The sequence below is a fragment of the Notamacropus eugenii genome, chromosome 3 (genome assembly GCF_028372415.1).
Source record: "Notamacropus eugenii isolate mMacEug1 chromosome 3, mMacEug1.pri_v2, whole genome shotgun sequence".
Lineage (NCBI taxonomy): Eukaryota > Metazoa > Chordata > Mammalia > Diprotodontia > Macropodidae > Notamacropus > Notamacropus eugenii.
The window spans coordinates 48,846,343-48,859,675 of NC_092874.1; the positions used below are offsets into that span (position 1 = coordinate 48,846,343).

Genomic DNA, 13,333 nt, shown 5'->3' on the forward strand with positions numbered 1-13,333 from the left:
TTTGTTGGCAATCAACCGTCCAAAAAATGCCATTTTGTGCGCGCATCAAACTTGGAGGTTAACACTGGAGACCGTGTGTGATCTGAGCCCACCGGCGGTGCACCTTACAGTTTAGCAAAATCAGCTCGATAAACAATAGGTAAGCAACTCGTAGATCGAATTTCGTTAGCAGAGACCAACTGGTCAGTCCTGCATTCTTTCACCCTATGAGGGTTTGAGGTTGGAGTACTGTTTGTGTCTTGGTAGACTTTTCCTGATTCCAGGAATTAATTGTTTCTGGGGCATAATATTTTGAAAAGATTATGCGTTTGTTTTTAATATGTTTGTGGGTTAGAATGTTTAACTAAAAAGTAATAATAATTTGGAAGAAGTCAAAGGAAGCAAGCCTCAGGGTAGCGATCTCGTGAAGCTTCCGCCTACATTCATTGTGCGGGCTGCTACTATCTCCAACAAAAGGCTTCTCTGGCTTTGGGACTGCCACTGGCTGGTGTCTGGTCTGCCTCACTGTGCTGCATTCAAATCTGCTGGAGAAAAGAGTTCAGAACAGCCATCTCCTCTTTGTTGTGGAAAAAAATGAAACTGTTTAGAAAGACAGTACTACCGAGACGTTAAAAATGTGATTGACACTTAGATTACAGATCAAGCTGTCCTTAAAAGAAAATGAGGGGGGAATGGAGAGAGGGTGGTTAGAGACAGCACTGGGAATGATGTCCAGGGCTGGATTAGTTCAATCAGGCATTAAACACTTATTAAATGCCAGACACCGTGTTAAACGGCAGGGATTAATTGCCAGTAAAGAATCATTATCCCTGTGATCTTTCCAAATATGAGAGTCTTAAAAAGGATTTTTAAAAAATCTTTTTGTAAAAATCAATAAATAAAATTCCTTCAGTTACTTTAAAAAAAAAAATCTTTTCATCATCTTGATTTCCAAGTCACTTTCATCTCACCATTTCACAAAATCCCAAGATCCCAGAAAGTCCTCCCGACCCCAAGAGCCATCCTTTGTGACAAAGAAGGACAATGTAAATAACCAAATGTATCAACTAAGTCTGATGGCAATATTCCAAACCCACAGTCCCCCTTTTCCATAAAGGGGAAGAGGTCCATTTCCTCCTCTCTTCTCTGGGGACAAACTTAATCATTATAATTAAACAGCATTCAGTTTCAATTTTATTGTTGTTGTTGTTGTTTCTATTTATATCATCATAGCCATTGTGTACTTTGTTTTCTGGTTCTTCATTTTGTATCAGTTCATTTATGTGTGACACCCTCTCTCAGCAGCTTCATCCAATTTGCACTCAGTGGAACTGGGTTCCCAGAGGGCAGCTACTAGCTCAGGTTCTAGACTAGGGTACACTTCAGAACATTGCCTCTTCTATTATCGCCACTCTCTCACTTATCATTTGTCTTTAACATAATTGGTCTGTAATATAATAATATTCTAGGGTGAGGACAAGCAGAGCCTCCACGATGTACTTATGGAAGGATATAGACAACAGTCACAAAAGATAAGAAGACATGGGTAGATTACAATCTGTAATACTCCGTATGAATTTTTGGGGTAGATACTCAAAATTTGCGCATCCCACATTTTACTTTGTGCTGTCTCAATTCTGCTTTGCTCATATAACACAGCACCGTTTCTGATGTGGGCACATCATGCTGAGCGGTCCTGTGCCAGTGTCTCCCATTTGGCACAGTCAAATCCAAAGTTCTTGAGAGAGACCTTGAGAGTGTCCTTGTATCGCTTCTTCTGACCACCATGTGATCGCCTGCCCCATGTGAATTCTCCATAAAATAGTATTTTTGGAAAGCGTGTATTTTGCATTCAAACAACATGGCCAGCCCATCAGAGTTGCACTCTCTGAAGCATAGTTTGAATGCTTGGCAGTTCACTCGAGCAAGGACTTCAGTGTCTGGTACCTATCCTGCCAGGTGATCCTCAGAATCTTCCTAAGACAGTTCAAATGGAAGCGATTTGGTTTCTTGGCATGGTGCTGGTAAACCATCCATGTTTCACAGGCATACAACAATGAGGTCAGCACAACAGCTCTGTAGACCTTCAGTTTGGTAGTCAGTCTAATACCTCTTCTCTCCCAAACTTTTCTTCAGAGTCTCCCAAACACTGAGTTAGCTCTGGCAACGCATGCATCAACTTCATTGTCAATGTGTCCATCCCTGGAAGGTACACTACTAAGGTAAGTGAACTTATCCACAGCATTCAAAACTTCTCCATTTGTTGTAATCAATGGTTTCAAGTATGGATGGTGTGCTGGTGGCTGATGGAGCACCTGTGTTTTCTTGGTGTTAATTGTTAGGCCAAAATGAGCACAGGCAGCAGAGAACTGATCCATACTTTGTTCCATCTCAGCTTCAGAGGCTGCATTGAGTGCACAATCATCTGCAAACAGAAAATCATGCACCAACACTCCCTCCACTTTGGTCTTGGCTTATAGCCTTTTCAAACTGAAGAACTTACCATCAGTATGGTGGTTGACTTTGATGTCGTGTTCATCCTCACTGAAAGCATTTGACAACATGGCTGAAAACATCATGCTAAAAAGCATGGGAGCAAGCACGCAGCCCTGTTTCACTCCACTGGTGACTGGGAAGGCACAAGAGCTTTGTCCACTATCCAAAACCCAGGCAAACATGCCAACATGAAATTGACGCGCAATACTGATGAACTTCTCTAGGCAACCAAATTTTGACATAATTTTCCATAAGCCCTCAAGACTAACAATGTCACACGTTGTGTACAGACCTCTGTTCTGCTCCTGACATTTATCATGGAGTTGTTGGGCAGCAAACACCATATCGACTGTTCCTTGGCCCTTTCTGAAGCCACACTGGTTCTCAGATACATGACCATCTCCCAGGTGAAGGATCAGTCTATTAAGGAGGACTCTTGCAAGAATCTTGCCAGCAGTGACGAAGAGAGAGACCCCCCTGTGATTGTCGCAGGAATATCTATTCCCTTTACCTTTATAGAGACAGACAATGGAGGCATCCTTGAACTCCTGGGGGATAACTTCCTCTTGCCATATAACCTGGAAAATCTCAGTCAGTTTTTGTAGGATCTTGTAGACCTTGTAGATCTCAGCTGGAATAGAACGAGCACCAGGTGCTTTGTCACATGAAAGGAGCCTAATGGCCCTCAAAACCTCTTCTTCAGTTGGAAGTTCAGCTAAGGAGGGATTGACTTCAACCTGAGGTAAACAGTCAATGGCCTCAGCATTGATCGATGATAGTCTGTTGAGAATACAATGGAAGTGTTCAGCCCATCTCTCTAGGATCATGTCCTTATCACTAATCAATGTGGCTCCATCAGCACTGAGTAATTATTGGAAATACAAATACAAACAGAAATAAAAAGAGTCTTTGCCTTCAAGGAGCTTTGCTGATGGGAGGAAGAAACACAGAAAAAAGAACTGAACAGGGGTGGGAGGAAGGACAGGGATGAAGGTATCCAGGGTCAGAAGCATCGCTAGGCACAGAATGAAGAATGACTAGTCTGACTTCTTCAAAATGGACATTCTCGGAGGAAGTCACCAAAGAGAGAAAGGGGCTGGCATGGCAGATGGATATGGCAGGGTGAGGAGGTCTATCCAGTAATCTCTGTAATTATATTGATTGAAGACAGAGGCACCAGAAGAGAAAGATAGATTTGGGAAGTCCAACAAGAGAACAATGTATACAGTCATCACCGTTCAAATGAACACATCACCAAATGGCAGCCAAACTCAAATTAATTTCTATGGTCCTAAAAAACTGGATGAAACATTCGCCTCCTTTCTGTTGACACGTCAAAGATACAGTGGAAAGAGCACTGGTTCAGTCAGAGAATCGAGCTTCTGATGCTCACTGTCTTTGTGACTTTGAGCCTCGAGCCTCAGTTTCCTCATCTATAAATAAGGGCTTTGGAGAGGACGACCTGTGAGTTCCCTTCCAGTTCTCAATCTATGGTCCTTATGTTGTTGGTTTACTTACTTGTTTTTCTGCAGTCGTTAATTAAGGTAACCCAAGGGAAAGTTGCATGTGGTGGGGTTGGGGGTTGGGGGGCATGTTGGGAAATGATTGTAATGTAAAAAAACTTTTACAATAAAACCTTTCAAAATGTTTTATTTAATTTTAATTTATGAAATAAAACAAGCAAAATGTAGCGAATGGAAAAAAAAGATGATGAAGTTGCAAATCTAGTAAGTTCAACTTACTGTTCCCTTTAAATATAACAAAGTATCTTTTTTCCTTTCTCCGCCCCACCCCCCAGCCCTAGAGAACTTTACCATGAGACACAAATATGTATATATATGTGTATGTATATATATATATATGTAAAATCATTCTATACATACTTCTATTCATCAGTTCTTTCTCTGGATGCAGACAGCATCTTCCTTCATCTGTCCCTTGTAGTTCACTTGGGTATTTATAATAATCAAAATGACTGATTCCCTCAAAGCTGTTCTTAAAACAATGTTGCTGTTACTGTAGACAGTGTTTTCTTGGTTCTGCCCATTTCACTCTTCATTATTTCATGCAAGTCTATCCATTGTTTTTCTAAGATCAACAAGCTCATCTTTATAGCACAGTAGTATTCCACCACAATCATAAACCACAACTTGTTCAGCTATTCCCCAATTGATGGGAATTCCCTCAGTTTCCAGTTCCTTGCCACCACAAAGACAGCTGCTATAAATATTTCAGAACATACAGGTTCTTTTCATCTTTGGAATGATCATCCAATCATCTTTGGAAATAAACCTAGTAGTGGTATTGCTGGGTCAAAGTGTACAGGCAGTTTCAGAATTCCTTAGGCATAATTCCAGATTGTTTTCCAAAATGGTTGGATCAGTTCACAATTCCACCAGTAGGGTATTAGCGTACCAATTTTTCCTCACCCCCTCCAACCTTTCTTCTGATGAAAAAATCAAAACAATTTATAGTCCTATGAAAAATGCTCTAAATCTGCATTGATTAGAGCAATGCAAATTAAAATAAAATATCTTTTTTTAAAACATGCAGAAAATGGGACTGGGACAGAATAACCCAGGTTCTCAACTCACACAAACAACAGTGTCCTTTAGGCTCTGATTTTCCCTCATCTGGACTACTGGAATTGCCTCCTAACTAACCTCCTTGCCTCAGGTCTCCTCTCATTCCAGTCCATCATCCACACAGCTGCCAAAATTACATTTCTACAATATATCTGACCATGCTACTGGCTTCCCAAGACGCACTAGTGACCATCCTGTTTGGCATTTCATGCCCTCCCTATTCTGTCTGGCCCCATTCTTCCTTCTCGGTTTTATTGCATGTTGCTTCCTTTCATATCCCCTGTGTTCCAGCCAAATAGGTCTGTTAGCTATTCCAGAAACTCAATATTCCATCTCCGGTCTCTGACTCTGCACAGGATATTCATCGTGCCTAAAATACATACCCTTCTCACTTCTGACTCCTGGAATCACTAACTTTCTTCTAGGCTTAGCCCAAGGGCCACCTCTTAGCCAAAGCTAATCCTGACCTCTTCAATTACTGATTCTCTTCCCTTTCCCCCTCCTAAGTCTGTTTTTATTTACTCTTTAAAATGTTGTATATGATTGATATATATGTATGTACATATATATCTTACATATTTATTGATTTGTATATATGTTGTTTCCAATAGAATGTAGGTTCAAAAAACTGTACATTCAATCATCAGAAGGACTTAGTGTTTAATGAGCATTCTGTTTTCAGGTCCCAAAGAGCTCCATTCTCCTAATACCAGTTTTTGTTTTTTTGCCTGGAGCCAATGGTCTGTGCTGTTTTGTCCCTCACTGAAGTGGGAAGATTCCACTAGAGGGGCAGAAAGGAGGTAACCCTCCTCAAATAGTCCAACGTGACCCCAGGTATCTGTCCCAGGTCCCCATCCCAGTCCCCCAGAGTAGGTGTGCCTGTCAACTTAGAGAAGTGATTTCTAGACCACCCTGGCCATGAAACACTAGCTCTGAAATCAGAGGACTTAGTTTCAAATCCTATTTCTGGCACTTATGACCTGTGTGACTTTGGAAGAGATACAACTTCCCTAGGCCTCAGTGTAGTCATATGAAAAAATGCTCTAAATTATTATTGATTAAAGAAATGTAAGTTAAAACAACTCTTAGGCATCATCTCACACCTATCAGATTGGCTAAAATGATAGAAGATAAAAATGAGAAATGTTGAAGGGGATATGGAAAAATTGAGGCAATAATATCCTATTGGTGGAACTGTGAACTGATCCAACTATTCTGGAGAGCAATCTGGAATTATCCTCAAGAGTTATAAAACTGTATGCCTTTTGACCCAACAATACCACTATTAGGTCTGTTTCCCAAGGAGATCAGGGGAAAAAGAAAAGAACTACATGTTCTAAAATATTTATAGCAGCAAAGAACTGGAAATTAAGAAGATGCCCATCAATGGGGAATGGCTAAACAGGTTTCAATATATAATTGCTATGGAATGTAACTGTGCTGTAAGAAATGATGAGCTCAATGCTCTTGAGAAAACATGAACAGACTTGGATGAAATAATGAAGAGTGAAATAAGCAGAACCAAGAGAACATTGTATACAGTAACAGCAATATTGTTCAAAGAGTAAATTGGAATGATTAAGCTATTCTGAGTATTATAAATATTCAAATCAACTACAAAGAACCTATGAAGGAAGATGGTATCCACCTCCAGAGAAAAAAACTGATAAAAAGAAATATGTGTAGCATGATTTTACATATATATCATACATGTGTATATATATATTACATATTACATGTAACATATATATACATATCTGTGTTATATGGTGGCATTCTTTAGTTCATGGTGAGGAAGGAGGGAAACAGTTCAGAATTTAAAATGTAACAAAAAAATTAAATTGAATTGAAAAAAGGAGAGGCAAACAAAAATAGTTATTTGTTCAAAGCTGTTCATAGTAGCAAAGTATGTCATTGTAAAAAGCTAAATCCTAAATGGCCAATGATAGGTGAGAAAATTCATGTAATGAGAAGCAGGACATTAAAGTAGTGGACCATTGACCTCAAAACCAAGAAAACTAAGATTCACATGTAATCCTGGATAACTCACAACCTCTCAGTTCCTTAAATAATGCTCTAAGAGCAAGTTTCAGAGTAGATGCTAATTTTTATTGGTAGAGAAAGTTCCTCAACAGAGATTCCTGTGCAGACTAATGAGAGGTGAGATAAAAGCAAATATGAATGTGATGGAATGCTATAATGCACAGTTAAGACAGTTAAACATAAAGAATGCAGACATCTAAAAAGAATTCTGTGAAATACTGTAAACTGAAAAGAAGAGAGTGCAACAGGACACAATAACTATGCTCAGATGAGTAAAAACAAGAATGAGAATGAATAGGCAAAGAATCCTAATGGGAACTTGGAGAGACAAAAAACTGTTGAACTTTATACACTGAAATTAATTGAAATGTAAAGATTGACTAAGCAACTGTAAACTGGTTGAATTGATGTGAATTTTTAATAAAATACTTATATTTTTTTAAAGGGAGGAAAGGCAAGTTTGGAGTAAACACCAATTCAGAGAAAATACACAAAGAAATCCACAGAAAGCAGGGCAGAGATTAACAAAAGGATGCAAGTTCCAAAGCCTCTCTGAAGTCAGTACCAGAAAGTTCATCAGGATGGGGGTTAACAGCTCATGCTTGGATAATCTTCAGCCTATGCGGGCTTTGAACTCTACCTGTCTATGCCTTCTAATTCCCACTGCAGCCTTGACAGAGATACTCACACTTCAGGGTTTTATTTGCACTTGTTTATGTTCCTAAAAAACAATCCTCTGCTCATACGTTTAAAGGGACATTGTCAGCCATCCAGAGTGTATAGAGAAGTCTATTAAAAAGTCTATTAAAAATTAAAAATTTTCTCCTGCCCCTTTTTTCTATCCTAAGGCTGGTTTATTGACCTCTCTCTGCTCTTTCTCTCCCTCTGTATCAGTCTCTCTCATACAGTCTCTCTGTTGGCTTTGAACCACAAATGAGTTGTCCTTGATCACTGTTGTTACCCAGTAGTTGGAGGGAATAAATGAATGCCCCACCATCTCTTCCTCACCATCTCTTTTCTTTCCCCTCATGGGATAATGCACACCCCATGGTCTGTCTTTGTCCTTTCTCTCTCACAACTCGTAGTTCAGTTATTTTTAACTCAAGTAAAATATTTCTCCTAAATCCCTCTCTCTGTTCTTTGCATATGGTGTTTAATAAATGTTTGTTGAACTGAATCAAACATAATCCAGATGGGTTAGAACATAAAATGTTTATAGAAAAATACTGTGAAATAAGGCTGGAAAGGTAATTTGGCACCCCCTTGCAGGAGACCTTGAGTGCTATACCAAGGAATATGTATTTTTATCCTATAGGGAAAAGGGAGGCACTTGTGGTTTTGAAGCAAAGAGTGATGATCAGGTCTGTGCTTTAGAAAGATTATTTTAGTAATTGGGGTATGGATTGGACTAGGAAGAGATGAGAGGCATAGAGGTCAATTAGGAGCCTAGAACAAGAGCCCAAGTAAGAAGAAACCCTGATTCTGGTGGTGGTTATATGATTTTTAAAAAGGGGACGGATAAGTGAGTTGACAGTACTTAAGAACTAATTGGATGAAGGAGATGAGGGAAAAGGGAGAGTCCAAAATTGCTGAGGTTTCGATGAAAAAAGAATACTAAAGTAGTCTGGCAGAAGCTAGAAACATCTCACACCCTGTAGCAAGATAAGCTCAAAATGGGTATATGATTCATACATACATAAAAAAGTGACAGCAAATCGGAACATGGAAGAAATTGCCTGTCAGATATATGGATATGGGAAGAAGAGTTCATAACCAAACTAAAAATAGAAAGGTTCATAGTAGGTCATGTGGATAATTTTCATTATATAAAATTTTGTTTCTGTACCAGCAAAAACAATACTGCTAAAATTAGAAGAAAAGTAGAAACAGAAAAAAATCTTTGTAGCAAATTTCTCTGATAAAGATCTCAATTCTCAAATACATGGGAAACTTAGCCAAATGTATAAAAATAAGAACCCTTTTCCAATTGATACATGGTCAAAGTACATGAACAGGCAATCTTCAGAGGAAGAAATCCAAGCTATCCGTAGTCATATGAAAAAGTGCTGTAAATCCGTGATGTCAAACTCAAAAGCAAAGCAAAACAGGAGCCACTAAATCATACATACGGATTGCTGCAAACCACATATTTTCTCAGAAAATCACATATTAGCATTTTGTACACACACACATATATGTGTACATATGTGTGTGTGCATGTGTCCATGTGGTATTTTCATTTATTTGGTTCAACATTTCCCAGTTACATTTTAATCTGGCCTGTAGTCCATGTGTTTGATACTCCTGCTCTAGACTACTAAGAATTAGAAAACTACCAATTTGAAAACTCTGAGGTTCCACTTCACATCCATCAAATTGTCTAAGAGAACCAAAAAGATCAAGGACAAATGCAAGAGGGTCTGTGGGAAAAGAGGTACACTAAGGCTCTACTGGTGGAGCTGTGAACTAGTCCACCCATTCTACAAAGCAGTTTGGAATTATATCTCAAGAGGTATTAAACTGTATATATCTTTTTTACCCAACAATACTGTGTAATGGTAATTATGAGAGTTAAAGATCTTCCCCACCCATTAATGGGCCTGCCCATTTAGGGAAGCTTGATTAGGGGAGGCCCACACATTTTGTTAATTTTCTAATGAGGCACTGGTTCTCTAGGATTGTGGATGCCCTCTAGCTCTGAAAAGTGTATAAATACTCTGAGGTGAGGTTTTACTTCGGGAGCTTACTCATTGGAAGTGTTTGTTTGGCCAGATGAAACTTTGGGCAGCCATAAAGGAGCTCCAGGCTTTGAAAACCCAGAAGTTGGTGCTTCACTCTCTGGTAACTATGTATGTATGGTCAGACAGTTGGATCTGCCTGCTCATCTGTGATGTATGTATTGTTTACGTCAGACAGTTGGGAGCCCTATCTGTAGGTTGATCTTTGTTTCTCTATTTTCTCTGAAGTTCAGGGTGCTGACTTTTTCCCCTGAACCAAGTGAATGATACATGTGCTTGATTAAAGTGATTGTTGACCCCTCAAAAGTTGCTTTCCTTTTAGAAAAGCAGATCTAAGAACTTGTACAGTAGGTCCTCCTGTATATGGCGGGGTCCTTTCTGTTACATACTGCTACTAAGTCTATACTCCAAAAAGATCAAAGAAAGAGAAAAAGAGAAATATGCAGAAAATATTTATAGTAGGTCTTTTTGGTAGTGGCAAGGAAAAGGAAAATGAGGAAATGCCTATCAGCTGGGGAAGAGACGAACAAGTCATGGAATATAAATGTGATGGAATGCTGTTGTGCTTTAAGAAATGATGAAGGGGATGATTTCAGAAAAACCTAGCAAGACTTGCATGAAATGATGCAAAGTAAGGTGAGCAGAACCAAGAGGACGATTTATACAATAACGTCAGTATTGTAAAAATAATCAGCTTCAAAAGGCTTAATAATTGATCAAAACAATGACCAGCCCCATTTCCAAAGGGCTCATCATGAAGCATGCCATACACCTCCAGATAGAGAGCTGATGGTCTTAGAGTCAAAACTAAAGCATGTTTTCTTCTTTTCCTTCCTTTTTCTTTCCTCTTTCTTTCTTCTTTCCTTTATTTCCTTCTTTCATCCTTTTTTTGACATGGCTAATATAGGTATTTGGTTATTTATAGAGGTATTTATAATGGGTTTTGTTTTTCTTGCCTTATCAATGGATGGCAGAGGGAAGAGAAATAAGAACTGAAAAGAAAATACAATTTTTCAAAAAGAAAAAATCATTTAAGCACTAAACATCTAATCTTTTAGAGCAGAAACTTAAAATTGAAAATAATAGTACCATACTGATCATATTATAGGCTATACCCTTAAAATGAAATCTCTTTGGACTAAAAAAAAAAAGTCAAAAGTAAACAGAAAAGTATCAGTTATAACCTGCACATGGGTGTCATATAAATCAGACTAAGTAGAAATCACAGGCTATGTTTGGACCAACAATATGAAGTAATTCTGGGCAGGCATGAAACTGACAACTGCACCCCTCCCTCCAGTGTCAGAGGGAACAGTTTCTCTGTTTTTTCAGGAGAATCAGAGAGCAGAGGCCCCTTCTACCTGGCTGTAGGGTTCAAGTTGTTTACTGCCCCCTCCCAAAGAACAGAAGGTTTTTTAGCCTGCAGAGAATATATAGTTTGTGAATTCCGGAGAGTTCAACAAACCATGGCTGCCTCTGTACCTTCCACGTAGCAGAACAAACAAGTCATAAGGATTGCTTATCTGAATGAATAATCATTTTGCTGCCAGGAACCACGCTCAGAAAAGTCCCTTAAAGCTCTAATACTCATAACCTCAAGGATCAGCTCTTTAATATTTGAAAGATACAACTAATATTAATGGTTAATAATAGCATTTATATAGTGCTTCTAAGTTTGCAAAGCTTAATGTAAGTTCAATACATGTAATGTTTTTGTAATGTGAGTTTACATACATTATATCACTTGATCCTCACTCATAAAAACCCAGGGAGGAGATTCTATCATTATCTCCTTTTTATAGGTGAAGAAATTGAAGCACACGAGACTGAGTGACTTGCCCAAGGTCACACAACTAGCAAGTGTATGAGAGAGGATTTAAACTCAATCCTCCTTACTCCAAGTCCATTCCCACCTCATTGCCCAATAGGAAGAAAGAATAGGTTTGGAAAGAGGAAGACAGTAGCACATATAGAAGGACAGAAAAATATAGGTGCAAGATAGATGGTGATCTCCATTGGGATAGATGTCAGCTAACTCCATTCTCATTTACAAGGATCTATGTGCATTTGCAAGAGTTAATTAATAGCAAAACTACTTGGTCTTTTCAGGGAGTATTCTGAATCGGAATGTATCTCTGACCTCTAATTTGAGTACATATGAACCCAAATCAAATTCAATATCTGGGAGTCACTAGAAGTTACTATATTTAAATGTCTTAAGGAAAAATTAGAACAATCATCAATTCTGTCATGCTGCAGTGATCTGTGTGCTCCGCAATGCACCAGAGAAAATGATAATATGGATCTCATGCATTTCTTGTATCCATTTAAGTTAACCATCATGAGGGCACTAAATTATCTGCATTCTTTAAACCCTTACTTAAATTTCTTCTCTCGACATATCACTCCCTCAGACTAAATTATTCACCTCACTAAACTCCCTAAGCCAGCGAAACAGATCTCTTTTCCAGCTGAAGTCCTGTTGTCAGAAGAGCTACCTGCTCAACCAGCAAACCTACGATCCTTTCCCTTTTAAATCAAAAGATAACGAGGAAGATTCATCATGTCAAAAAATAGATATGTGAAGCTTGAAATCCATCAGACTATTTGTTATACAGCTCCAGGATCAAGAAAACAAAGACACTCTGATTCTTCAGGAGGTATGTATGCATTATCACAACCCGCTGAGGTGAAATGGCTTCGTTACATTTGTGTGACAGTCACCATTTTAACAGCAGTGGGGGACCAAAGGAGCTGAATTCCAGGACATGGTGGAGGGAAAACACTAGCAAACGACCTTTGTCCGCATGTGTGACTGTGCCAATGTTGGGAGAGTGCACATAAGCTTTAAGTAGGGCTGATTCTTTATTCGCCCACAGTATTCATCAGACTTTTCCTAAGGAAATTCAGGAATGCATTTTTTTTAATAGACTAGGTGGCTAGTAAATGATTTAAGATTATCAAATTCATAATGGCCTATTTAATATGTCCTGAAAGTACATATACAACAGAGTGGGTACAACATAGGTCTTTCTGTACAACCCTTTATATAAAAACATGATATTTGATTCATTTATAGGATTTAAGAAAGATCTTGGTTTATAATGAAGTATTTGGTATTTCCTTTTTGTTTTATTCCTTTATTTGAAAGTAATGAGTCAATGTTAATAAACCCCAACACTCTCACATCAGAAGTATTAAGAATTTTTATTATCTTGAAAATTCAACAATCTAATTAATCAGCTGTGGCAACCGTTTTGCTACTTAACTCTCTCCAAGGCAGTACAAAATAAATGAGCTAAGATATGTGATTGGTGGAGACAATTAGGGGAAGTAACTGTCCTAATAGACCCTAAACAGAGGTTGACTCTCTACATTGGTCTAACTTACTTTGTAATCAGTCACCACTTTACTTTGGACCATAGAGATACAGCCTCTGCACCATCTTGACAAGACCATGGAGTCTTAACATTTTAAAGGTTAGGAGATGTA

At 38.6% G+C, this 13,333-nt stretch overlaps 2 long non-coding RNA genes across 16 annotated transcripts in view; one reads left to right on the forward strand and one right to left on the reverse strand.

Moving 5' to 3' along the window:
- Positions 1–13,333, reverse strand: part of LOC140530917 (uncharacterized) — a 1,083,438-nt gene that overhangs the window by 419,571 nt on the left and 650,534 nt on the right. The window lies entirely within an intron of this gene.
- Positions 8–9,376, forward strand: LOC140530929 (uncharacterized). Its single transcript, XR_011976178.1, has 3 exons — positions 8–139; positions 2,116–2,201; positions 7,549–9,376. It is a non-coding gene; the product is annotated as an uncharacterized lncRNA (long non-coding RNA).